A 26,879-nucleotide genomic window follows, 5' to 3' on the forward strand; every position below is an offset into this window, starting at 1 on the left:
AGCAGTTGGGAGAAAAGCATCTGTGCAGCACCAGTCTGCTATCCAGCATCAGAAATGAAGTTTCCATGAACAAAGCTTTATGCCAAAGAGCTGCAAAGCCAATGTTGTGCAACAGAGAACGTGGCCTGAGAGCCAGCATCCGCACCGGAGACTGGGACACTCAGTTCTCCATGAGAATGATGGCAAGCAGGGAACCAACCCCGTCTCTGTAGGTTTGACCTCTAAGAGTATCAAGTGTATTACAGACTTTATGACTGGCCCAACATGCTATAACATGGAGGTTAACGCTAGGTGACCAAGCTGTGGACCAGAAAGGAGGGAGTTCCATCCCATCCCCTAGGTGGGCAGCAAGACCTCATAGCAGGACCAGGGCTTTGAAGCCATTGTGCCATCTTCCATGCTCATCCTACCTTCTAGCTGACCCACTTTCTGTCACTTGCAACATCTCGCTGAAAGCACACAGATTAACACCTGTATCCCCTGTGATTTGTCCTACCAGCCTTTGTATACCACCATTTACCCTCAGCCTGCTGCGATCGATAGTCCCTCTCGCAGCCATCCCACCGCACAGCTTCCTCTTTAACAAGCCACAGCCTCACCCCTGCAGCCTGTCTAGATTTGATTGATCACAAGGTGACTTTCTAATCGACTGCAAAGCCAAGGGCTGAGGACTAATTGACTACTTTCTGCTCTCTCAGCAGCTACCTGGTTATTTTGCTCCTTCCTCGTGGGCAAGAAGCGTGAGCTCCACAGCACATGGTGAGACCAGGACCTGAGGATCGGCCCCCAAGAGCCACTGCAAAATTTGCAAGATCCTTTTCTTGGTCATGCCACTTCTGCCATGCAAATCTGGATTGAGATTAGACCAGGGGGAGGAAGCAGAGCTCAGCAAGTGCTTGGTGGCAAGCAAAGATGGAAAGATGTGCTGTGGTTTTGGGCAGAAGGACCATGATTCTGCACAGCTCCAGGACACCGCTGTCTCCACAAGCTGCTGGTTTACGCACGCCATCAGTGGGGTCATTATGGAGTTATGAAATAGAAACACGTGGGTCAGCTTTCAGAGAGGTTTCCTTCTCCTTGTCCTCTTGACTTTAGTATCACATGAACTTAAGTACACTTACCTTAATGCATGACTAAACACAATAAAAAATAAGCCATCAACAGAGCAGGAACCAGACTGGGCAGCACACAGCCATACACTCACACAACCTCACAGGTCTGCAGAGCACTACGTATTGCCCAAAGTGCTCAGGGACCCCCAGGTCTGCCCTGCCTCTCCTGCCAGCCCTTCACCATCCAATTTTCATGTAGCTGTGGCTCTGCAGAGCCCAGGCACAAGCTGTTGCTTGCTCTAGCACATACAAGGCAGCTTCTTCTGGAGAATGAGAAGCAACCTTGAGTTGCCCAAACTGTGCCACCCAGAGTCATCATGTAATGGTGACCTGTGTCCCCCCCTGTGAAAGGCAGGTCTTGGCTGCTGCACCAACTCTCCTTCATTCCCCAAGCCCCGTGGAGGGAAGGAAAGGTGAGGAAACAGAGGAAAAAGCAGATCCTGACTCTAAATCCAGCTTAGGGCACTGCAGAATGTAAGGCTGAGAGAGAGCATGACAGCTCACCAAGGCCAAGAGCAGTCTGCAAGGCAGGCAGAGCGATGAGTAATTTCCTCTCCTACAGCATCCAGCCTGGTGCAGTGCAATGGAAAGTCACAGGCAGCAGAAGGCTGTGGGCTTCTTTGGCTATCTCTGAGGAATTCTGACCTGAAGACTTTCTGAAGAGAGAAGCCCATCACCCCTGAGGCCATGGACCAACCTTGAATTGTCAAGGCAGCTGCACAACACCTCTGAACTGGACGACTAGTTGCTCAGCTGCTCCAAAATCAGGTCACTTATTAGGCACAGCGGGGAAACAGTCCTAACTACTTTTAGAAGAAAGCTCTGGAGAAATACAGTTCAACTCAGTATTGATTCCCACAGCCCCATTACAGACAGACAGAATTAATTTCCAGGATGGAAAGAAACATATGCCGGCATATCAAAACAAAATACAGAAGCCTTTCCAGTTCTTCAGCTGCATTTCAATGGAAACCAGAAGGCTGTCACGATGGAAAGATTTCAGTTTTCTAATTAATCCTCCCTGCTGAGCATTTAATGCTACTAATTGATGAGGAGAGGCGGTGTCCAGACAGCGTTTGCCATTGCTTTTTACATCTTTAGACCAAGTTTTCTCTAAATTAAATAATAATAATAAGGCAGATTTTCTCCCTGCATGCACTGTGCCCTGCTCCAGCTCCCTCCTCCCTAGAAGATGTCTGGTTGAGGGAAGGGAGGCAAAGCCCATGTCGGAGCTCGTTTACAAGTGTTGGACGTCTTCCTGGAAAACGTCATCTGTGATACTGTCACTTCCACAGAACACGCCAAGAGAAAGGCCATCAGTGCCAGGGACACTGTCTGTACCATGAAACACCCAACCCCTACCCCCCATGGATGTAGGGAATAGCTTCTCCTGATTCAACAGAGCAATCTCTCAGCCAAGAGATGTCCCGTAACACCCCCAGAAAATACACAAATTGCACTGTGCTGTCAAGAAACAGATCATCAGGTCCCACAGCACAGCCCCAGGGGCCCAACACAGTGTCACCACCAGCAAGAACATCTCACTGGTGGCAGATCAGGCTTGGTTGCTCCCCTGTGGTCCTGATCTCTAATCCTAAATATTGATCTCACACCACTGTTGACCAGGAGACACCTCTGGAGCCAGCAGATTGATCCTAAATGCAAAAGCCAACACAGTCCTAACACAAGAAGGCAGTTCAGCACATACCTGGATATGAAATTTCTGATCTCATCCCCTATCTATTAAGCACATGCTCTAGTTTTTTCCTGAATTAGTTAAGGACAGAATCTGTCCCTTTATACTCGACACTCAGCTATTTCAATCTGGGAGATGCTAAGTGCTCTGAGCTGCAAATGAAATCAGGGAGTGCAAAACGGAAAAAAAAAAAAAAAAAAGGAAAAAAGAAAATACACATGCATGAGGCTGTGCTATGGTTACCGACAAGTAATAAATGAAACAGTGTTGATGGTCCCCAAGCTCTGGCCTGAAACTCCAGCACTGTTCTGTTTGTCAGAGCAATAGCATTTCCACCTGCACCTTTCTAACATCTCCTCCGGGCGTCTTTACACACCACTGTCATAGATCACAGCCAACAGAGGCCAGGCCAGCTGTGCAGATGTCTAGCTGGCTGACCTCTCCTTACCAAAGAGCTTCTAACCCCTCCCCCCCCACCACCACCCCTTATTATTAGTTTTCAAACCACCTACTCCATCATAAATATAAAGTAAAACTAGCGTATTCCTGGAATGTTAAAAAAAGACGAGCTGACGCCTGCACAATCTCAGCAAGTCAATGGGAAGGCTGCAAGCATGCAAAGAATGTTGAGTCTAGAGCTTTTGGACCTTTTACTACAAAATCCTATTGCTGCAAGAAGCTTGTGCATATGCAAGTCAAGTCATGCACGTGCAGAACCCCTCACCTGCATGGGCTGGCTGCTACTCTTCCATAGTACCCTGAGTAAACTACTCCTGTCTGCCCAGCAGTCTATTAATAAATATACACCAGGGAAAAAAATTGCACGCCAGCAGGGAGGTGGACAAGATGATCTAATAGGACCTTTTCCATCTCTTAACTTTTATGCTTAGTCACAGGATAAATATCTCCCACATTGTAAAGAAAGCAGGCAAGCAAAGACAGCATGTTATGTTGGGAGAGTGTTGCCCTCTTTAGCCATTTCATTTTCTGGCTGTTATTTCACTCACACTAACAGGGCTTACCCAAAGAGTTAAGCAAAGGAAAACTTCCATTTGCCTGGGTTTTGGCTTCAGTGAGCTCCAAGGCACCCAAGCAATTCTGCTAATTCCTGTCCCAGCAGCCACAAGCAGCACAGGGACCTCATTTCTGTATTATCAGAGTCCTTGTGCTTCTCTGAGCACTCAAGCCTGATCCTATCCAACATGGAGAGGCACTCCATGTACTTTTGCAGAAAACAGGTTGGCAAGAGAACAGACAGCAAGCATCACCTCCATCAACCAGCCAGGTCAAGCTTCCTGCGACAGACTGTCAGAAAACAGCTTAAAAAAAAAAAGCCAACAAAAAAACCCAAAAAACAACCAACCACCCCTGAAAGGGAAATGCAAGGAACCAAAGGGTTTGAGTAGAAGGGAATCCAATGCAGCTCTGATAGTACGGCTTACATTGCTATTTGCATTGACATGGATTTGTGCCACTAGCAGCACTAAGGCCCTCTCTAAGTTTTAAAATGCAAAAGAAGTGGTTACACAGAGAAAGGTCCAGCAACTGCGTTACTTCAGCATTTCCAAAGCCTGTTCAAGCAAAGCATGCACCACCATGCAAGGTTTCTACAAGAGACCACCCTCACACATAATCCAAAGAGCAACTGAAAGCCTCAGGATCACAGATCTGCAAATTTCACCATGTACATAGAAAAAGGGTTTTTTTCCTTAAATTACTTAAAAACCCAAACAAACAACAAACTACACATCCTAAAACCCCCAAAAGCCACATAATCTAGATCTCTTGCAACAAGACTGACACCAGGGATGGGGAAGCAACACTGCAAAGGGAGTTGGGAGTAGAAGGTTTTGCTTCGTTTTCCAGTTCAGCTGCTGGACCATGGGATAACCCTGAGCATTGCCAGTTCTCATAGGATTCAGTGCTTTTCTTTAGCACCCGGTTCCTGGAGTCACATGATTACATCAGAATCCACACTTCCTTTTTTTTGTTAAAAAGAAATACTTGTAGATGTCAGAAGTTGAAGAAAGAAGTCTAAGTCACTAAGATTGAAATGCTCAAATAAAAAGAAATAGAAAAAAATATTTTAAAAAAAAAATCACTGGTTTAAACTTAATTATTCATTTTTTGGAGGCAAGAATGTGATCCAGGACTCTCTTCCCCCAATACTATACACTGGAAACCTTGGACTGGGCAGGGAATGACTTAGTTGGGGGAAGTGAGTGTTCCAACATCTCCATTTGTGAGTTACAGATGAGAAAACAGGTTTCGTAGCAACACCTGCCTAGAAGCTAGGTAGCCCCTTTGATCTACCTCGATGCTTCCCTAGTCATAAAAGCGTTATGCATTGGGAGATGATATGAAGGCACAGCTGTTAAAAAAAACAAACCAACAAAAAAACCCCACCAAAACCAACTGTAACACAGCAGAAGAGCTTTCCAAATTTTGCTTGCACTTACTTTATCCAGCATTAAGCAGGGTAAAGCCCTGGAAGTCAGCCATGCCAGCTCACCTGCTGACATCCTCTGCTCACTGAAACGACTGGATTTACAGCCCCTGCTGGGTCTTGCCCACCAGAAATACCTTCTGGTAATAACTAATCTGTAAAAAAGGACTTTGCCTTCTGAAAAAGCCTTTGTTGGCTCTTACACAGCTCAAGCTGTGCTGCTGCTGAGCCCTGGGGCAGGGCTTCAGCACACTGTGCTAGCCACCATGGCACTGCAGGCATGTGGGCTACAGCTAGCTACTACTGAAGAGCAACGAATTTCAGCCCCGTATTCAAATATCTGCAAGTGCCATGAAGAGGAGAAGACTGCAGGTTACATTTATTTCCTTTTTTTTGTTTGTTTGGTTTTTTTTGCATGGAAGAAAGCTATTAAGATCTAGAAGACCTGAATCTGGGGTGTGCTATGCTATGCATTGAACACACGGTAAAAGGAGGTAAACACTAACTACACTTATGATTAAGCCAGTGGTCTTTATCCTGCTCTGCCCAAAGCTAACTAAGATGCAGAGAAATTCAGGAGGAGGAGAGCAGGAAAGACCTGAGAAATCTGGTGCACCTGTGCAGGGTGCTTGCACAGGCAGCAACAGAGCCAAGCCCAGGGGGTACTGTCCATCACCCCGACTGGAGCTCAACCGTGCCATTCCTCCAGCAAGGATTTGCTTTTAACCAGCTGTGCAGCCAGAGATGATAGCAAGTCAGCTGTTCCTGCCTCACAGGACACACACAGGGGCAGAAAAAGAGAGCCTCGATTTTCTGCTGGCCAGGGTATCTGGGTTTCTGTATTATCTCATCTTTGAGATTACAAGGAAGTGAGCACAAACCTGTTCAGTCACATTGTTCCCACTCACCCCTGGCCGACAGCCGGGCCATTACGCTTCTGTGTTCCTGCTGTTCCCAGGACAGAGCTGCTGCCCTTCTGCAGCCCTTGGGCAGCTCTAACCCATTCCTGTAGCACACCCGGACACGCTTCTGCCTGCCCCAGCCGTGGAATTTATCCACAGCCAAGCACTGGCATAGAACACACACAGCACGAGAGGTCGGTCCACATCTATTAAATTCCTGGACTCCGCTAACGTTGCTGCATACAGCGTTCCTTGCTCATTTCGCCACCCGCACAGCACGAGCACATTAAATCCACCGCACCACGTATCTCCCTATTCAATTACTTTCTGCTTACTGAGGATTTCCCCTCCTTCCTCACTGCCTGCTCTCAGGTGCCAGCCAGGGCTGGCTAGGCTTGGGAAAGATACTGCAGAGGCTGCTGAAACCTGGCAAAACGCTTGGGGACCTCCTGCTATCTGAAGTTCTCACACAGCAGTAGCTGCTCTGATTCTCCTCCAGATAATGCTAATCTTGCTGCACTTGGCTCTCAGGGATGGAAGTGCTACTCCTTTTAGACAGCTCAGACAAAACTGAAAAGTGAATGAAGGGCCGACAAATAAGTAAATACTTAAAAAAAAAAACCCAGACTGACACTAGAACACCTCTTGCTAATACCCTTTGCCTTGCTGCATCACCACAGAATCAGTCCTCTATCTGAGCAAGCATTATCAACAAAATAACTGATGCAATTACAGTTTTGTTTGCAGAATTTTCTCTGCACCTCCTTCTCCTTCCCCAGGAGGACTCATTTTAAAAGAAAAATACCACCCATAATGCTTCAGTGCTTGCTTATTTAAGAGAAAAAATACAGCATACAGCTCTGATGTTAGTACCTTTCCCCTTTTTATGGCAAGCTACAACTAAATGAAACATGCTACAAAACTATACAGGCATGGAAGTTACAGGTCTTTCCCCCCGCCCCCCTTTTTCAAATGAAATCAGTATTTTATTAGACTAGCTCAAAAAAACAGATCACACATCCAAAGAAACAAGTTTGGAAATCCCCCTCCCTCCACCCCCACTGCTATTTGCTAAGGAAACCAGCTGCCCAAACCCAGCCAAAAAATGATCTCAGCCATTCTTAAGAGAGCCTACAGTGCATTTTCATGAGTCATGGAAAGCAACAGCTCGTTGCTTTGGTAATGCTAGGTAAGCAACTGGTCATCCATCCACCACCAGACTTTCAGCCGCAATTCAAAGAGCAGACCATTTCTTGACAGGTTACGTCAGAGACTGCCCCAAAAGAGAGCCTCACAGCAAGTTTACCTTGCAGAAAGTTTCAGAGGACATGCCACAAAGTCTGTCCTATAAAAGCATTTAGCAAAGCCAGGAACTGCCATGGTCCTGATCCCTGTATGCCAGGGGTGTTCACCAGTGCCCCAGCTCCCAGCCCGTGCTCTCGGAGCAGGCAGAGATGCCTGCTGCAGGCAGCAAAGGGAGGGGGAAGCAACAAAGGGAGGCAGGGATTAGCAAGAAGGCAACAAGTGCCTTACCCATGCTCTTCCCACAAGCCAGAGCAGATAAGAAACCTGCTGCCTGCCAGACCAAAAAACAGTAAGTGAGCAAGCACACATATAGTAAGAATTGCAGGATGCTTCACCCACCAGACCCATTCCAGCCATTCCAGCACACACACACCGGACTCGATGCATATATGCACACAGGCACATGAAAGGCATACCTGAGCTTTCATCAGTCCCTGACCATATTGCTTGCTCTTCTCATTTCTCAAGGACTGCAAGCTAACAGCCAGAAGGATGCCAACCTGCAATTAAGCAGAGCATTGCTGTGTCTACCTACAGCTCAAGACTCACACAAACAACATACATGCAATTTATCCAAGCACTGCAAAGGGAAAAGCAGGCTTTTAATATACATTATATACATAATTTCCCTACATCCTCTTTGGGTGAGGGAGACTACTGAAGAGCGTCACTCAAAGCCCTCCGTGACAGTCCTGTTCCTGAACATGGCCATGAAGATGATGGTGGTCCGTGATGCAGCCTAGAGCCCTTCAACCATACCTGCCCAAGACACCCACCTGTCAAAACCCAGGAGTGAGGTTTTGAAAATCCAGCCCAAGACAAGTCAGGGAGGTGGGAGGTTCCCCTTGCAGCAAGGGGAGACTCTTTCCAACACATCCCATGTTCTTCCACAAACACCTCCCACCAACTCCCACAGGAAACACACAGCCACCGGCTGCCAGACTGCCGGAGAATCTCCTGCAGAGGTGACATCAGACTACACCTCTCCGGCAACACCTACTACAAAAGGCAAATAAGCTTCTCACGTAATGATGAACTGGGTACTGGAAGTCTTGCTCCATCTCGTCCAAGTCCCCAACAGCTTTGGGACTCTCCATGGCAGTCCAGGACGAAAGCACAGTGTGCCACACCACCTCCTTGGTACAGCCCAACAGCTTCCTGAAGGGGAAGTTCTCCAGCACATTATTTCCTGGACATAGACCAAGGCTGAAACTAGCTCTTCCCCAGCTTTCCCTCCATGAGACAGTTACAATCTTCAGCAGCTTTTACGCTGGGTCCAAAACCAATTGTTTGGCCTCACCTCCTGTAACATAAACTGCAAACAGAAAACACACACCCTCACCCCTCACAGCCCCATCCTGAAGGCAACCAGGCATGCACCAGGTGTTAGTCACACCGGTAATGCCATAGGTGAAATTGCCGAAATATTGCGATGACTAAACATTTTCTCTCTTTTTCTTGAGTCATCAGACAGGTAACACAGTGACACATCGTGCACATCTTTAGCCTCAGCAGGCATCCCCAAGCCAAACAAAAACAGGCAAGAGCAGGCACGGTCCCTCAGATCCTTCACACTCAATAGATCATTTCTGAGGTAAAGCCAAGCCAGTCTTCAGACAGAGATCATCATGAGGGTACACAGAAAACAACATAGCTGCCCTTTCATCCGAGCCACCCATGGCTTGAGTCAGGGTCGAGGAGCACTTCCTATTCCCCAGAAAGCACAGCCAAAAGTGACAGTATCACAAGAAGCGGAGCAAGCAAATCAGTCCAGGCCACCAGTGAAGCAGATCCTCCCAGCCAGCAACACCAGCATGAACCATCCTAGCAGGAAACAGAGGATGGGGAGTGGGAGGGAGCAACAGGCTGTGTGGTCCCACATTCAGACAGACTGCCCTGATGGTCCTCTCCCAGCCTCAACATCCAGAAGGTTGCAACAAGAGATGTCAGCAGGGGTTTCCCTGGCTGCTACCATTAGAGGAGCAGCTCCTGGAGGGGTTAAGAGGAGCCAAGTGCAGTTTTCCAGTGCAAACCCAAGAAACAAGCATGACAGGACTTGCCCCGCCACGATTTTTCCAAAGCACTGTAATTGGCCCCCCTGCAGTCCCTGTTCAGAAAGAATACAGAGTGACAGCACTAAAATGACACCTTTCCCTACCATTTTCCCTCTGGCAAAGCACTGCACAGCTTGGGAGTAGCTCGAATGCACCCTGCTGCTGGGTTTATCCCAGGCAGCAACAGCATTCAGAGACAGACCTTGAACCTTTCAATAAAACCCATGATGCAATAAACTAAGCACAGCTCAATACAGTCTCTGTTTATCTCTTTTACTTGCCACCAGCACCATCCAAAGAGAAATAACCGAAATATCTTGCATATTTCTCTAATGACTCTTGCTACTCCGCTAGCACCCGAACTGAGGGACTAAGACCAAGAAGCAGCAAATGCCTTCCACGGGTTTATTAACCGGGTGCTCAGGTTTCCCAACAGCCACTCACTCTCCAAGCGGAAAGCCAGCAGAAGGATTGCAGCAGAGGGATCAGTGCTGTAGGTTTGTCCTGAAAGGCAAACCGAAGGCATCAAGGCTGCAGCATGAGCACCTCACTCAGCAAGGAAAGCTTTTCGTGAACCTGTCCCAGCCTGGTATCTTTACTGAAGGAAGCCTCATCAATCCAGCAAAACAAGTGCTGCTCCACACTACATCAATGCATTGACCAATCTCAACAGAAGTAAGCCCAAATCTCTGATCTCCTATTTCCAAGTACTGGTTATTCATCACTTACACACTCCTGGACCACTCTGCCCCACCATCTCAGCCTGCACATCTTTCTCCAGCCACCCACTTCTGAAGCAACCATATTACTTCTCCTGCAGATAACAAGCTATCAATCCATCAGCATCCCCCAGTGACAGATAACGCTAGCAGCCACCCCTCTGCAATGACATTGCACTGACCCAGCATGTAAAAAAGGGACAGTCCCACGCAGGGCACTCCCCGAGCAGTGACAGAGAGGAATAGGTGAGAGGCTGATGGGAAGAGTATATTTAAAACAGGGTTTCCATGCATGCACACTTCTTTCCTTCAGTTCATCTTCACCACCAGCTATAACAGGCATCACCCTACACTATTTTCCCCCAGCCATTTTCCCCAAACAAGCCTTCCTTATCACAGCACTCAGGCTGCCCCACACAGGGGATGCCCCAACCCTTTAACCCAGATCAGAAGCAAGATTTCCCCATTATCAAGAGCTGGCAAGAGCCAGATGTGCCCATCAACCTGCATCCACCACCCTTCTGCAAGGTCCTTATGCCTTGGGATAGGGCATCACTGCTGCCACCTTGCAGAGCAAAAGGTGCAACAGCCCACTATGAAGAGATTTCCGTATCTGCTAGATTCTTTCAGGCTCTTACAGAGTGTGCTACACTATTTCCAGTTTACAACTAGATTATAACGATCTGACCTCTGCTCAACCACAAAAACCCAAAGAAGTTGTAGCACAAAACCACTAAGCAATCCAAGTAATCCACCATCCTCATCACGACAGACTTCTGTGTACATATCTATCTAATAGAATAGCTCAGCTGGAAGGAATCTACAATGGTCATCTAGTCTAACTGTCTGACCACTTCAGGACTGAAGGAAAGGGACATCACCAGCAAGGACAGATCTCAACAGATACCCAAAAGCAGCAGCATCTTCCTCTGAACCTCTCTAACCTCTGCACCAGGACAGCAGCAGCAGAACTTATAGCACAATACAGAGTTCACTTTTGCAGATGATGTTTGGGCTAACAACTGTTATGTGCAAAATTTCCAATAGACCCTTGGGGATTTGTAGGCACTTTGAAGCTACTCTTCAAGAAACACTTTCACGTGAACAAGGCAAACACAATCACTCCAGGACAGTCCTAGTAGTGTAGGAGCACTCAAAGAACCGCAGAGGCCACAAACACCCTGTTTGTGTTGGATTTAAGATATTCCTACCTCCTTCGCAAAGCCTTATCTCACAAATTATTTTCCCAAAGCAACTGTACAGAATTATTTTTTTTTCTCCCCTGAATCACCTAGCTATCAATTAGATGACTTCTGTTATTTGGCACACAAGCTCGGGGTCGTAGCAGGCTCGCAGAGCGCCTCTAATCCACCCACCCAGGGCTATTTTTTCAAGCAACATGGTCTTTAATCACCACCTGAACACTCAACCCATCCTCCCACCCTCTCCGAGGACCTGGCCCGCACACATGCTGTTTACACAGCAGCCCACGCAGTAGCTTGGCTGGCTCCTTACAGGATCTGTCCCGTGCTGCTGGGCACAGCACACAGCACGCATTGCCAACCGGACTTTGTCCCATGCAGCTTCTACGGTGCTGAGCCAAACCCTGGCTCGGCTCCACCCAGGGTTTCATTGCTGTTGTGGCTTGTCCTCCCTGGGCTGCCCCAAATCATCCTGCAGAGTGTAAAATTAGGGGGGCTTTCACAGAAGCGGCTATTAGTTCTGGACAAAATGCTGGCCAACCTGGGTTTACTCAGGAGAGCAGGACAGGCGCCAGCCTACTGCATATTCTCATCAAATTCAGAGTCCCTTGGTCTCCGCTAGCATTTATATTAGGATCTGCCAGGGTAGGAAAAAGGGTTTGGGGAATGCATTGGGGAGCTGAATCCTCCTTTTTTTAAGGGGGTACGGGCATACTTTTCACCCTTGACTTGTAAAAGCCTGGGAAAGACCAGAACAGACCCTCTGGGTAGCCTTTGCAATGTCCCAAGTACTGTGGAAAGAGAAGCTGGCACCTGAGACCAGACACAGCAATAACATGTATCAGCATGCTCCCACCCCAGGTCACCGAGACAGGGAAGTAGGGTGAAGAGCTGCACACAGCCACAGCGCTCAACCATGAGCCCACACATGCCCAGGGCGCTGAACACTTCCACCACAACCACTGCAGCACCAGGTGAGCTGGCTTTGGCCCACACCATGGGTCCCCACCATGGCCCACACTGATAATGCATCTTCCACCACCCCAGGCTCAGCTCAGTCCCAAGCCCTGTGGCTCCAGGAACAGCTCCTGGAGCAACAGCCTCAGCACTGAAATGAAGTAAGGAGCATGAACCCCATCCTGCAGCCCTGAATCTCTTCGCTAGCCCCACTAAGGCATTCTTCTCTTGTTCTCTGTTCTTGTGCAATGTCTTCTGCTGAGAATAACTCCCCAGTGGTTTTGAAAAGGAAGGCATCTATTCTAAAGGAGATCTTTGCTTTTGATTTCATGTCTTATTAAAGATGATCTGGGACAGACCGATTGAGTTGGATATGAGTGGCATTTTAGTGACTAATGGGAAGATTACTTGGCCAGACCAGATCAGAACTGCAAGGACAGACAGAAAACAAACAGAAATGCCCACATATCAATGCTCTTGCCTGCTCACCCACACCTTCACAGACAGAAAACCACTAGCCCTGTCCATCTGATGCTCACCACAGCCTTCACCACAGCAGACAAAGGCTCACGCCACACAGGGTGTAGGGCAAGCCCAGGGAGAAAGCATGTTTCAGGCCCAGCTGAGACAACATTCATCACCTCTGCAACTCACTTTGCACTCGGCAAAGGCCTAAAAGGTACCAGGAAGAAACATGGTCCTGGCCCGGCATGCACAGCCGCATGCAGCAACAGGGAACCGCTCCTCAGAGGGACTCACCAAAAAGGCCTGGTCACCCATTTCCCCTTGTGAAGCTTAAAAAAATAAGAAAAGTCTGGGGACTGAGGGTAATTGTGCCAGGGTTGGGATCAGAGGGCCATTTATAGCTTTTCTAAAACGCATCTGATGAAATAAAAAAAAATTTGAATTCCATATTCCACTTCTTATGGCTCCGTAATGCGTTTTCCATCTCCCCAGTGCACAGCTGACATTCTGCACATTTCTGTGCACATTGTGCTCAGCCCATACTACGTGCAGAGAAGGGAGTGGAAGTGACTGAGCCCAGAAGCCTCCTGCTGCTGTCAGGCATCAGTGAGCACCAGCCCCGTTGCCCACAGCTCCTTGCTGAGGGAGCTGGGCTGCAAAGAGCTCTGGCACCTCCCGAGAAAGGTTGGCACAGTGGATACGTGTGCCTGTCCTGTGCTGGATCTCAAGATCTAGAAGAGTCCAGAGATCTGTAGAGAGAGCAAACATGTTTGCTTAGACCAGATGAACTGCACAGGCTGAACTGTAGCTAAAGATCTCTTTCTTAAGCTTTTTTCCCTGTTCTTTCAGATGATCTCTTCAATTAGGAGAGCCAATGTAAGCTCAGAGCAGTCGCTCCCTCCTAATTCTCATCTCTGAGGTTTGCTGCTTCTACATGTAGACAGGCTTGTACGCTTCAAAGCCAGCCTGCATTCGCCAAGCGGTCTAATAAAAGATATCCCCTCTAACAGCACACCCTGACTCACTTCCCTCTAGCCTCGACCAGCAGGTCTCCAACAGCAGGGCCAGATCAACAAGAACAGAAGATCCTGCCAGCTTTCGCACTGGTTCCCACGTCCATCTGGGGAGAGCAGGGCTGGAAGCACATCACCTTCCGTACCGCAGCAGCACACTCCATCCCGCTGCTCTGCCAGGAAGCCAGACACACCATGCAATCCTCACCGGCTTCTTCCAGATGGGAAAATTCAGAAAACACATCAAGTCCAAGCTGCACACTAACATCACAAAGCATTATCAAGCGATAGCAACATTTTGGAAGGAAAGGAGAGAAAACTGCGCTCCTCCAGCTGCTGTAATCGTTGGCTCTTTGCAACACAGTCTCTCCATCCTGGATGAAAATCCAGACTGCATCTCTCTGCATGAGCACACTTCCCTCATGGGTTCTAACAGCCTCCAAAAAAAAGAAATGCATCACCCATCAGCACACGTTGACAGGGCAGAGCTGTGGGTTTCTCATGGAGATTTAAGACCCACGGAAAAAACTGCAGCACCAAAACCCATTTAGAGAATGAAGGTATAAAAGATCCTTTAAATCCACATCCCACCAGGCTGGCAGCCCATCCAGCCTCGCATCCTGCCTCCAACAGAGAAGCTTTTACAAGCTGCAAAACCTTCCTAGGGCAAAGGCTGTACCCAGACACAGAGGTATGCTCCGTAATCTGCAAGAGCCCTCGGAAACCTTGAACCCCTCTTTATACCTAATGTCAAATCAGGGATGCTGGAAACTGGATACTCCAATGCAGGTATCACAAAACACAGGTAGCCAGAAGCCAACCCCCACATGCAGCCGATTGCCCATGCACCTGAGGAACAGCTTCTTAGAGCTGCACTCTGGGCACAAATCCTGCACAGAACTACATCAAACTGCGTGTGTTGGACTGGAAATAAATTCACAAGGCACCATAGAAGGAAAGCCCCCCAAACCTCTCACGCTCATCGGAGGTGAAAGAGCTTGACCCTGGAAATCCCTGGGTCACTTAAACTCCACACACATCCCAAGTCTCCAAATCCCAAATAAGCCCCATGTTTTCGATCCGTGCACAGACAACGCATGCAGACCCTGCACTGAATCAGGAGTGGGTCTACTTCCAAGAACCACTGGATTACAAGACAAGAATTGAAAAGGAGGATGAAAGCAGCAGCAGAGGGGGAAACCACTCTCCAAGCTGTGTCGGGGCCTGCGAGAGACGCACTTGGCCACCATGCAGGACCTGGCGAGCCTGCCGGTGCACACCCACTCACACTGGCACACAGCTCCCACCTCCTCCCCACTCCTCTCCCTGCCCGGCCACGCAGGGCCGAGGTTTGGTGCCAGCAAAGCGAATCATCCCAGAGCATCAGCCTGACTGGTGGCACGGCTCCCCACAACAGCCGCTCACTCCATCCAGGTGGAAATCCAGCACCCCAGCTCTGCCAGCCGGCACGGTCGCTCACGCCACACTGGTATGTGGCTTCCCACGCCCACCGCAGAGCCTTCCTCCCCACCACGCATCCCATCCTCACCGCTCAGGGCTGCCTGTGCAGAAATGACTGCTCACGATGAGGCTGGAGAGGGCTAGCTGGGCATTCCCACAGCTCCCTGGCATGGCCATGACACTTTCCACCGAAGCGGGACCCAAGCAAGCACAGGCAGTGCCATACCCGCTGGCTCAGTACTTTAATGCATCCCGGTAATGGGACCGTCCGCATTAGGGTCTGATCCTGGCGCTGGCTGTCAGGCTCCCAGGGACCGGCTCCCAGGCTGACTCATGGCACCAGGCAATAACCTGAGAAAAAGTCACCCGGGCGCGCTAACACCAGGCGGGGGCTGTGCCGGGGAGCCCCGGCGCCGCGGGAGGTGAATCCCCGAAAGGGAAGCAGAACCCCCTCGCACCCCCGCACCCCTCTCGGGGAGCCGCTCCACCCCAGGCTCGCCCCCCGCGGCTCCCCAAACGCAGCCCGGCTGCACGGAGGGACAGGCTCCCACTCGCAGAGCTAGAAGGGGAGGAAGGAAAAGCCACCGAAAGCCAGACCCGGCTGCAAAACTCTCGGTCACCATTGCGAAAAAAAACCACGATAATAATAAAAAAATAAAATTACAAGAGCGAAAGAAACCCGCGCACCGCAGCCCGGAGCGGGTGCGGGGACCTATCGCCCGCCGAGCGCCCCGACCCCGCGGTGGCGGAGGGACTTACCTGTCCGGCGGCGCCGCTACCCGCGGAGGGCCATGCCCGGCCACTCGAGGCAGCGCGGTCCCAACGCCTGGCTCGGCTCAGCACGGCTCGGCTCGGCTCAGCTCAGCACGGCTCGGCTCAGCTCAGCTCAGCTCAGCACGGCTCGGCTCGGCTCGGCACCGCTCGGCTCGGCGCGGCGGCAGCAGCGGGGCGCGGGGCGGCACGGGGCGGCGCACAAAAGCGGGAGGAAGCGGTGACGCGTGGCGCCGCCGCGGCCAATGGGACGGCGCGGGGCGGGCCGGGCTGGCCCCGCCGCTACCGACCGACCGGGGGCCGAGCGGCCGCGGTGCCGTGCCGCGCCGTGCCGCGCCGTGCCGCGCCGCGCCGCGCCGCGCCGTGCCGTGCCGCGCAGCTAGGGGGCGACCGAGCGGCCGGGGCAACGGAGCCCGGCCCGGCCCGGCCCGCGGGGCAGCCCCGACCCCGGGGGCGGCTGGCAGCACGGCACGCGCTGGCACCGGCCCAGCGCCGCTCGGTCCCGGTGGGGCTGTGTGGGTCCCGACGATCGGATCAGCTCCGGTGGGGCTCCCCGGTCCCGCAGCTCCTCTCGGTCCCGGTTGGGTTCCCCCGGTCCTTCAGCTCGGATCAGCCCCGGCGGGGCTCCCCCGGTCCTGCAGCTCGGGTCAGCCCCGGTTAGACACCGTGGGATCCCCTGCTTTCAAGGATGGTATCTGACCTTTTGCGCGCCAGCCGAGGGTTTCTGGGACCTTCTGAAACAGGGCGGCTGGGACCCCACGGTCCTGCAGAGGGTTAACTTGGAAAACCAGCTGATGAGAAACGGTGCTGAGACCTCCTGACTCCGGGAAATGGGGCTTCGTGAGCCGAAGGGTTGGAGGAGCTGGTGGTGAACCCTCGCTGCAGCACAGCTTTCTGCAGGGCCCAGCTTTCTCCACACAGCCAGGACGCGAAGATGGGGTGAAAGGCTTACTCTCTTGGTTTGACTTTGCCTCTTTTGGGGGGAACTGAAGCAAAAGTGAGCCATAGTTCAGAGCAAAGGGTAGGGGGAGGCTCTGGGCTGTTCCCCTGGTCACAGCTTGCTGGCCAGAACAGCTCGGGGCTCAGTGGGTAGCTCCCCGTGGGAGGCAGAGCAGCCCGATTTACACCCGCCTGTCCCAAGCCGCCTCTGTGTGTCCAAGTCCCTTTGGGCTTGAATCCGCAGAGGGAGAGCCAACGATGGCGTAAAGGCAAAATTCACCAAAAGCCTCGTGCCTGAGAGACGGATCAAAGTGGGACCTGAGGTTTGTGTCAGATATCATTCAAACTAGTGGGAAAGCGAGAAAATTCACGCAGACAATGGGAAAAGTAAGTAAGGATATTTCCCTGATTTCCCTGTTTCCCCATTTAGTAAATATGTTGTAGAAAGGATCAGGAACAAAGTCAGCTCAAGCTTCTGAGGGGGGAGAGAAAAAAATGGGCAGAATCCTAAACCCATACCCATTCCCCTCAAGTTTTTAAGGACTTGCTGCTGCAAGCAAGTTTGAGCCATTGCCTATAAAGGCAATAGAAACCCCAACCAGGGACCCCTCCTGAGAGATTCAGATCTCACATCCTCATATACAATCGCGTGACCTATTAATAAAATCCATAGAAACCAATTCTGTATATACCAAATAACAGCAGATGGCTCCAGCCCAAACCGCTCCGGGTTCCCTCACTCCATAAATGATTTTACTAGGGCCAGTCGTGATCTTGATGTAATTGAATAGGTTTCACTCTTTTCTTTCTCCCTCCCCCTCCCCAGAATATTTGTGCAGCTTACGGAGAAACATCCAGGGGGACTTTTGCTGGAAGGAACCTCTGACTCCAGCTTGCCTCATCCGTTTGGGAAGCGGCGTAAGTCTATCCTAAGCCACCTGGCTTTGGGAAGGAGGTTGCCTTTTTCTGCACCTTCCCTCTAACTCTTAACAGCTTTTAATAAAATTCTGGTAACTTGGCACATTTGAAATGTTTTGGCTGCTGCCCACTGGGGATGTATGTAATGAATTCTTGGGCTGCAGATGCCTTTCTGAAATAAATCACATGTGTTTACCTTGGGAACCAGGCACAGAACCCCAGGACTTCAGGTTCAAGTATTATAAGGCATTAAGCGACAGGCAGCTCCTTTAAAACCTCCTAGGTTTAATGGGAATTGGTTAGGCAAGCACCATTTACTGCTGAAAACTCCTTCCAAGCAGCTTCTTTTTTCTGAATGTGTTTGATGCCCCAGGAATCCCGCTACAGGGATTTCAGTTCTAGGGTGTTCCTGAACAATATAAGGATTATCACGTGTGTAAAGCCTGTTTTCCATTGATGTCAACAGCTCTCTCCTGATGAGTGTGCTAAAGATCTGCCCCCGGATTCTGCCTCCTCAAGTTGCTCTTGAAAACATTGACAAAGCCTGGCAGAAGAACAGACAGAGGTGTGTGGCTCTGTGCGTAGTTCCATACGTTCTCCTACAAATGCTGGCTGACAGCCTTCACCATGTTTCTGGAGAGGAGTGAAAACCTGGTAGAGAGTGCGCAGTGGAGAGCACTGGTAAAATCAGTGTGTTGCAGGCAGGGGTTGTAGTGGCTCCATATGAGGAAACAAAACAGACATGGGCTATTCTTTGTCCCTGAGGACATCAGGCCTGGCATATTTTGTACATACAGCCAAATTCTCCCTTCTTTTCCAAAACAGTGTCTACTCTGCCAGTAGGAAACATTCTTCGGTGCATGCTGTCCCATGCCGTGCTGGTGTGTGTGCCAGCCAGTGAGATGAAAACCATGCCACACATAAAACATACAGATGTGTGCACTGGTTATCCTTAGTTGACTGGTATACATGGTGGGGTGGATATGAAGGATTAGATCATCCTGATAACGTCTTCAGTGAAAAGTTTGATGGCACAAGTAGGTAATAGTGAGCTATAAGAAAAGCTGTTGGTTCATCTGCAGAGCGAGAACTTTGCAAACCACAGCCCCAGGCTGTTCTATTTATGCTTCTCCTTTAATGACGTAAGCATTAGTATTTGCTGCGGGGAGAAAAAGGGGAAGATATTGGGCTTTTACCTAACTACTACTATTCTGGGCTATGTTAGGGTCCCTGCAGGAAGTGAACACAGGTCCCAGGGCACTGACCCAATTCTTCTGTGACTAAGTATGCTCCGTCTAACCTGAAAGTCTCCCATGCCTTCTGTTTGATATAATATCCTTTCTTGCTTCCTGTCCTAAATGGCAGCGTAAAGCTGTTGTGTGCTGTGAGACGTCTGTCAGGCTTTCTCTCCCATCAAGATGGTTGCGTATTGGCGGTGGGTGAAATCATTCCTATACTTAGTTTGCAAACTGTACAGGAATTATGCCATCTCGGTGTAAAGAAAAGAAACCAATTACTCAGAAAATGTGTGCTGCTTCACAGCTGAAGGCTGGAGCTGGTAATGGGCTTGGGTGGGATTTCAGCACGTAGGCATGAGCCTGTGATGCTGAAACGTCTGCATGGCAGCGCCTGGGCTTGGCAGACCTGCGTTGGCTGCAGCTCCTCCTTACCCAAGATTAATCGCAGGTCTGCTGTTTGCTGTGGAAAAGCGGATGGAAAAAGAGTGCTACAGCTGTCCTATGTCCCTCTTAATGGTATTTCCTACAGAGAAGCCACATCTATCTTGCTTAAATATTCCCCCATTTCCCATGTGTTCTAACTGCTGCAAAGCTGAATGATTTGGGGACTACCTGACAGATAAACCTGGTCAGGACCCACAGACCAAACATGTCAGCATTCCTGAAGGATTCGTGCTGTTCCCAGAACAGGCCTGAATGTGTGCAGAGGTTTGCTGGGGACAGACATTTGGGGATAGCATTTCATCTCTACCTCTGCTTCTGTGCTACAAGAACCACATTGTGGAACGGTTGAGGAGGATGAGAGGTGGGTTCAGATCTCCTTTGCTGAGGTCACCACGTCATTCCTGGCTACCTTTCTCTTCCTCTCCAGTTACATGAGATGCTCCCTGGCTGATATGACTGTATACTGTGCAGGAAAGACACCAAGATCTGCTCTATGAAAGCTCTCACAACCAAACAAGAGCAACAAGTGATCTCTCCAGCTCAATGGGGTTTGAAACCTCTCCTCTTCTGTGGCAGAAAACTTTTTCTCCTAAACAGCAGCTAATGCCTCCTGCCCACACAGCAAGTTAACCTCATGGGTTAGACCTTGGGTTTGTCACCTCTTGGGCTGAGGAGTAAATCCTGGGCTCCTTCCCAGGCTCCGTGTGGGATATTGCTAGCATCCACTCCAGCGTAAAAGGTAGGTGGCAGCAACAGCAACCGTATTTTAAAAGGAAAGGGTGAGTGCTGCATTTGAAGATAAAATGCGTAGGCCTCGTCCTAGAGGAGAGGGTTCAGAGCATGAAGACCCAAGAGCAGGGGCACACTCTCTATGCACTGTCACCCATCCACCACCCAGGAATACTGCAATTCCCCGTATTCGTGGGGTTAGAAAGTTGCTCTGTGAAGGTGTCAGAGCAAAGAGGTGCCCCCCAGCACTCTCTGAGGCAGTGTTTGTGTCCATCCACCTATCTGTACGCAGCTGACAGGAGAAGTTTTTCAGATCTTAAGAAACAAACACTGAAGGCTGTGTGACACGCAGAGGAAGGTAGCAGCATGCAGCAGACAGCAACGCTGATCAGCCAAAAGGAACAGGTTTTAACTTGTGTTTCTTCCAAGCTGAGTGTGATTACAATGAGATTGAGTTGTATGGATGGTATTTTTCCCTGGTAGTTGTCACATGCGCTTTCATAGCTGAATGTAAGTTTCCACGCTGACTTTGTTCCATGACTCACCTTCTCTGTCCAAACACAGGGAAAAATCTCCGAAAGGACAGAGTGAAAGTGAAGAGGATCTGGTTTCTGGACAGGTTGTTGAGCAAACATCATTGCAGCGCATTTCTCTGTGATGCTTTTTCATGTGTTCACGGAGCTTGGAACTTGTGTCACCCAAACAGTATTTGCAAGGTGAGTCTGTGTCTCACGCTGGTGAAAGGTGTGGAGCTGAAAGCTGAAAGAGTTATACTACCTATCTGCAAACAGACCCAGTGCAGACTTTCTCAGGTAAGGTCAGAACTATCCCAGAACATTTATGGGCTCATCTGGCACCTGAATATTGTAGAAAATAGCACAAGAAATACTGTCCTTGTGGCATTTGCAGCTGAAACTGCAAGAAAGTAAAAAATTGCAGGCAACATCCTGCATTTCCATCTCACCTTCCCAGAAAGTTCAGAGAAAATCTTGATACTTTTTCTGAAAAAAACCTCAAGATTCTCCACCCTGCAACTCGGTCCTCTTGAGTACAGTCTAAGGGATAAGAGAACGACTGAAAAAGCATGGTCCAGACACAGGGTTAGGTATGTGTATCCAGCCTGCCCTGTCTTTGTTGCCACTGACTTCAATCGGATTTGGTTCCTTGAGAATATCAGCATATTTCTCTAATCCCTCTCCTGATCTGAAAAGTAACTGATCTACAGGGGTGTAGTGAAAGTCACCCATTATAATGAGTGCATTACAGTTGCCATTTCAATTGGTATTTTGCACTCCTTTCTGTATTCCTAGAATCATAGGATCATTTAGGTTGGAAAAGAACTTTAAGATCATTGAGTCCAACCATTAACCCAGCACTGACAAGTCCACCACTAAACCCTGTCCCTAAGTGCCACATCTACACACCTTTTAAATACCTCCAGGGCTGGGGTGACTCCACCTCCTCCCTGGGCAGCCTGTTCCAGTGCTTGACAACCCCTTTAGTGGTGAAATTTTTCCTAATATCCAATCTGAACCTCCCCAGTAGCTCCTACCAGAACCGTTCAGGCATATTTGTACTTCTGCAGCTGAAAGAGAATCACGTACCAGCAGCTACCTAGCCTGAGTTTCTTTGTATTTCTTCCCATCCACCCACATGGAGCTGGATTTTAGGTGACAGAAATCAGGGGAAGTAGAGACTGATTTACCACAACTGGGATCTCTCCCATTGGCCATAAACTTATCTGCACACATCAAGTGGAAACCTACAGTTTTTCCTTTACATCTGTCACGAGGGGGAAGAAATCACCAAAACAATCAAAACCTGACTGTTTACACATGTTTTGTTTTATAAATGGACTTGTATAGAAAGTTGCAGCACTGTGGCACAGACAGCTTACATAAATCTCTTATCACAAAAGCCATATGTCCTCGTTTCCTCATCTGTGGTAAAATACAAGCAGCGGTGCTTAGATAATTAGGAAGCTGGAGGTAAAGCAGTCAGCATCCAGCAGTAGGAAAGTGTATATGGGTGAAGGTTACAAAACAAAAACAGAGCAGTTTGGTTTCAAGCGGTGTCACTTGTCCATACAACTTTCCATTGCGCAGCTGTCGTTTGCGTGTTAACAAGCCAGTTCCGCCATGGAGGGGATACTGGAGAAACTGGAAAGGTCTAAGAGGTGACTGATCTTCCCCATTTGGTTTGGTCTGAGCTGGCAGCCTGGTGGCTCACCTTTGCTGGGCATTATCCTTCCCTTCAAAAGGACTCAAAATTGGATGGCAAAATGCAGTGAACTGGCCCGGTCCCTTTTAAGTCCCTTTGGTATGATCCCTAGGCATACAGAGGGGGAGAAAAGCATCCATGGATGGTCCTGTGAAAAGCCTTCTCATTGGATGGATGGCACAGTGGGGGATCCCTTGTTCCCTGCACAGAGCTAATAATGGTTTCACCTGGAAAGAAGGAGTAGAAGGGTCCCACAGGACCACTCAGACATTTTTTGGCTTCTGCCTTACCAAAAACTTAGATGACTATCATCTGTGGCCCTTGTTCAGTGCTGGTAAGCCAAGCCAGTGTCACCCACTCATTTCTAACTTCACACATGTATTTCCACAAAGATACTCTGAGATGGATAAAAATTAACTAACAGCATACAATTAGCACAGCTGCCATGTGCCATTATGTCAAATCTGAGTCCTTCCAGTCTTTTATTTTTCCTAAAAGGGAGACATTTCCTAAATTTAAGATCAGCCAGCGATGGTGAAATGCCCTTTTGCCCAGCGTGGTGTGCTTTGTGTAAAAGGTATTTATTTAATCCATCTGAAACTACATGAGAAAGGAGAGAAATATCCCGGCAGCAAGATAAGATGATTATCTTCCTGGCAAACAATAGGAACATGGTCAAAATTAAAAATAATTTGATTGCAAATAGGAAGCCTAGTAAAGCAGCAGGACTAGAGGAAACATGACTAATTTTTTTTAGCTTGTCTGAACTCACACAGCAGAGCCATTGCAAGAGCCATAACTTTGAAATATAGATCTGTAGAAAGCCCATGGGAGGAGGATGGCAACAATCCAACTGCAATAGTACAATAGGGGCAAGTTAATGCAGCTGGTAGATCCAACTTAAATAGCTAAATAGCAACAGACAAAAGCTATTTTAGGTATGATTTGGTGGGGACTACAGTAAATGTGATTTGGGGAGGAGCGGAGAAAGTGAAGGCTTTTTTCTTGACTTGTTTTTTGTTACCATACTTGACTTTTGTTGTTGTTGTTTCCATTCGTTTGCCATTCTCCTTGGCAACACGTGGCTAAACCATGCCACCAGTGTCACCTGCAGGATCAGTACCAAGGTCTCTATACTGAGCCTCTGGGCCAGTACTTCATGTCCTTGGTCAATGTTGGTTCTTCCCGTTTCCAGCAAAGACCCTTACTTTCTTCAGCGGAAGGAGAAGGTGGGTGCAGAACTGAGATGACCTTGAGGTTTGTCTCCAAGGAAAAATTCTAATGGATGTGAAAGCTATACAGGGCCCTTATAAAGGCATTTCCTTTTGATAATGATTACCAGGTAAAAGTGTTTATATGATTCCCAGAGATATTGCACATTAAACTACTGCTTCCTTAAAACAAAACTTAACATGAAACATCCAGTGGGGATGTGAAGAAGAAAATGCTGTATAGGACAGCTGTTCTTTAGTGTCTGTGGCAGGACTGTAACATCTTCCACTGTCCCAGACAGTGCTTGTATCTTGCTGTTGAGCTGAGCGGACACCGAGCATCCCCTAGGCTGCAGTTCTTGTTGTCCTTGCATCACAGTCTGCATGTCAGAAATGGCCTAGTGACTATTGATTTCACCCAGTGCACAGTAACATTTAGTTCTTCATTTTTAAATGTCTAAAATTATTTGACTGTATCCTTCTATAAATACCATTGTCTAGAATATTCTGTGCTTTTATTAGCGTCATTAGAGCTGGGTCTCTAATATGAAGGCAGTCAACACTCAAAATGCCCTGTGCAATAGGGAAGACAAAAGCAGAATTTCTTCTGCTGTAGATAGAGGGTTGAAATGATCCGTTCCAAGAGCATAGGGAGAAGCATGGATCAGAACACAACAAAGACATGATGTTCCCAGGTCTAGCTGGGACCACAAAACCACAATGTCTTTTTTTGCTTTAAAAGCCTTTTGAACTGAGATTTTTAGTCAGCTAAGGGTTCAAGCAAATCCTTGGTTAGCTCCATTGAAGTTGTATTACATCAGCCAAGGATGCGAGCACACTTAACTGATATTAATCTATTTCAGTTGCAGTTATGCACTTCTGATCCTTTACCTGGGCAGGTGTTTTTTCTAGCATTTTGAGGGCATAATATATAAGTCAGGTGAGAGTGTGTTGCAAACCCCTATGTCAGCAGTAGCTGACACTAGATGCTAAACTGTATTTAAGCCACTTGGCAAACCTCAGACAGATCCAGTAATTGTAGGTGGATCAGAGCTTGCAGAAGGTCATTAGGTTCCTGATGGAGGAAATACCGCTGAAAGGCAGAAGAGGAAATGACAGATTTAGCGAATAGTGGTCACAAGCTGAACTACAAAGAGCAATCAGTCTGTATGTTTTCCTACAGGTATGATCATAGCAGAATCAAGGTCAGATGGTCCCTGAACAGTACCTGATGGCAAAAACTCCAAATGATGATGTACTCCAAACCAGAAGGCATGACAAATGACAGCAGGGAAAACTCTCTGACCAGTAAGAAGAGCGGTTGCATTTATGCAGATGGTGAACTGAACTCTCTGAGCAGGGCTATGTCCTTCTGCTTCCACCACAAACAAAGAGTGCCAAGTCTTTTGCAGCCAAAACATCACAACATTGTCTCTGGAATGGCAGGTTCTGGCATTAAAGGCAGGTTGCCACTGTTATTAATGGTTCAAAAAGCTGAAACATAGATCTAGGTGGAGTATCAGATATGCATGAAAAGAAAGAGGTGTTTCATGCTGCTGGACAGGATTTAGCATGCTACTCAAATCTGAGAAAATGAGATCATACTTGTCATAGTCAGGGACATTAGAGCATATGCTTGGACGCAGCAGGACTGGTAACAGAATCACTACAGTCTGCCTCTGAGCAGTGCTGCACTTTATGTTCATCACGGAGGTTTTATGCTTTTATAAAAACAGCTAATGATGACATGATTCAAGATTCTGTAAAGGGCTCAGAGGGAGACTCAGTAAAACAAATAATGATGTCAAACTTTTCATGCATGACAAGCAAAATGCAAAAGCGTCATTCTCACAGAGACTTAAAAGAAGCAACAGTTGGGATTTGCTTCCAAAATGAAAGAGGAAATTATTCAGGCCAATTTGTTACTTTAGACACATGAAACACCACCTGAATGAAGATGGTGGTATGCATCATGAATGAAGTTGGACACAGATGTGTATGAACATGAACATTGAGGGATGACATTTTGAAGACTGTAATCAGTGATGCAATGACAAAGCAGTGCTGGAGACAAACTGCCCAGCAGACAAAAACTTTCTTGTCCTAGGCAAGGTCACCAAGAGTGCGCCTTTAACATAATCTTGTTTGCAGTGCTGCTCAGTGCATGGGTGGACCTGCTGCTGCTCTGTCTCCTGTCTTAAACACTGTTCCTGTTCAGCAGGAAGCTGTCACTATAGAGGAAGACCTCTGCCGTCTCCTGCCTCAGTGCTCCATCGCAGCCTGTTGCTGTATAGCAAACAAAAGCATTGGTGTTTGTATGTTGTTGAACTTCCATCACAGCAAGCTAGCTGCAGAAAGGTAAGGAGGGGAGAGGAGAGGGAGAGGGAGAGGAGAGGAGAGAGGAGAGGAGAGGAGAGGAGAGGAGAGGAGAGGAGAGGAGAGTAGAGGAGAGGAGACGAGTGGAGAGGAGAGGACAGGAGAGGAGAGGAGAGGAGAGGAGAGGAGGGGAGAGGAGAGGAGAGGAGAGGAGAGGAGGGGAGGGGAGAGGAGAGGAGAGGAGAGGAGAGGAGAGAGGAATCTGGTCCACCTTCAGTTGCTCTGTCACAAAACTGGCTGTCTTTCTACCAGATTTGTCCTGCATAAGCCATATGAGGAGAACTTACTGCAGGAGTGATGAGGTACAATTCTCTGGCTTTCTTATCCAAGATGCGTATAAGAGACATTTCTGACTGTAACACTCAACTCCAGGAGTAAACAAGAGTTGATAAATGGATTTAATGAGTGAAAAAGGGCACCCGAAGCAGCAAGAGGAATGATTATTGACTTGGGCGTTAGTCTGACCAAGACCTTGTATCCCATGAGGTTGTCTCTGAGAAACAAATGGATCACATGCCACTGTTCACATTGCAAGAAGGAATTGCTAGATACTGCCTAGCCTGGTCCCTGGATTTCCCCTAGGTCTGCATAGTCCATGGCGATCCAGTCCTTTTATCACAGGTCCCCTGTGTAACTTCATCAAAGTTCACAGACTTTCCCCCACATCCCATGAATTACCTAACAACTTCACGGCTCCAAGG

At 48.6% G+C, this 26,879-nt stretch overlaps 1 protein-coding gene across 2 annotated transcripts in view; it reads right to left on the reverse strand.

The window, feature by feature from the left end:
• LOC119146997 (mitogen-activated protein kinase kinase kinase 3-like) overlaps positions 1–16,233 on the reverse strand; it is an 82,307-nt gene extending 66,074 nt beyond the window's left edge. For both annotated transcript variants that reach the window (XM_037385429.1, XM_037385428.1), the window contains exon 1: positions 16,092–16,233. The gene's annotated coding sequence lies outside the window, so the exon portion shown is untranslated. The remainder of the gene's footprint in view (positions 1–16,091) is intronic.
• Positions 16,234–26,879: the final 10,646 nt, after the last annotated feature.

Source organism: Falco rusticolus, chromosome 4 (assembly GCF_015220075.1).
Source record: "Falco rusticolus isolate bFalRus1 chromosome 4, bFalRus1.pri, whole genome shotgun sequence".
In the NCBI taxonomy this organism is placed as follows: Eukaryota; Metazoa; Chordata; class Aves; order Falconiformes; family Falconidae; genus Falco; species Falco rusticolus.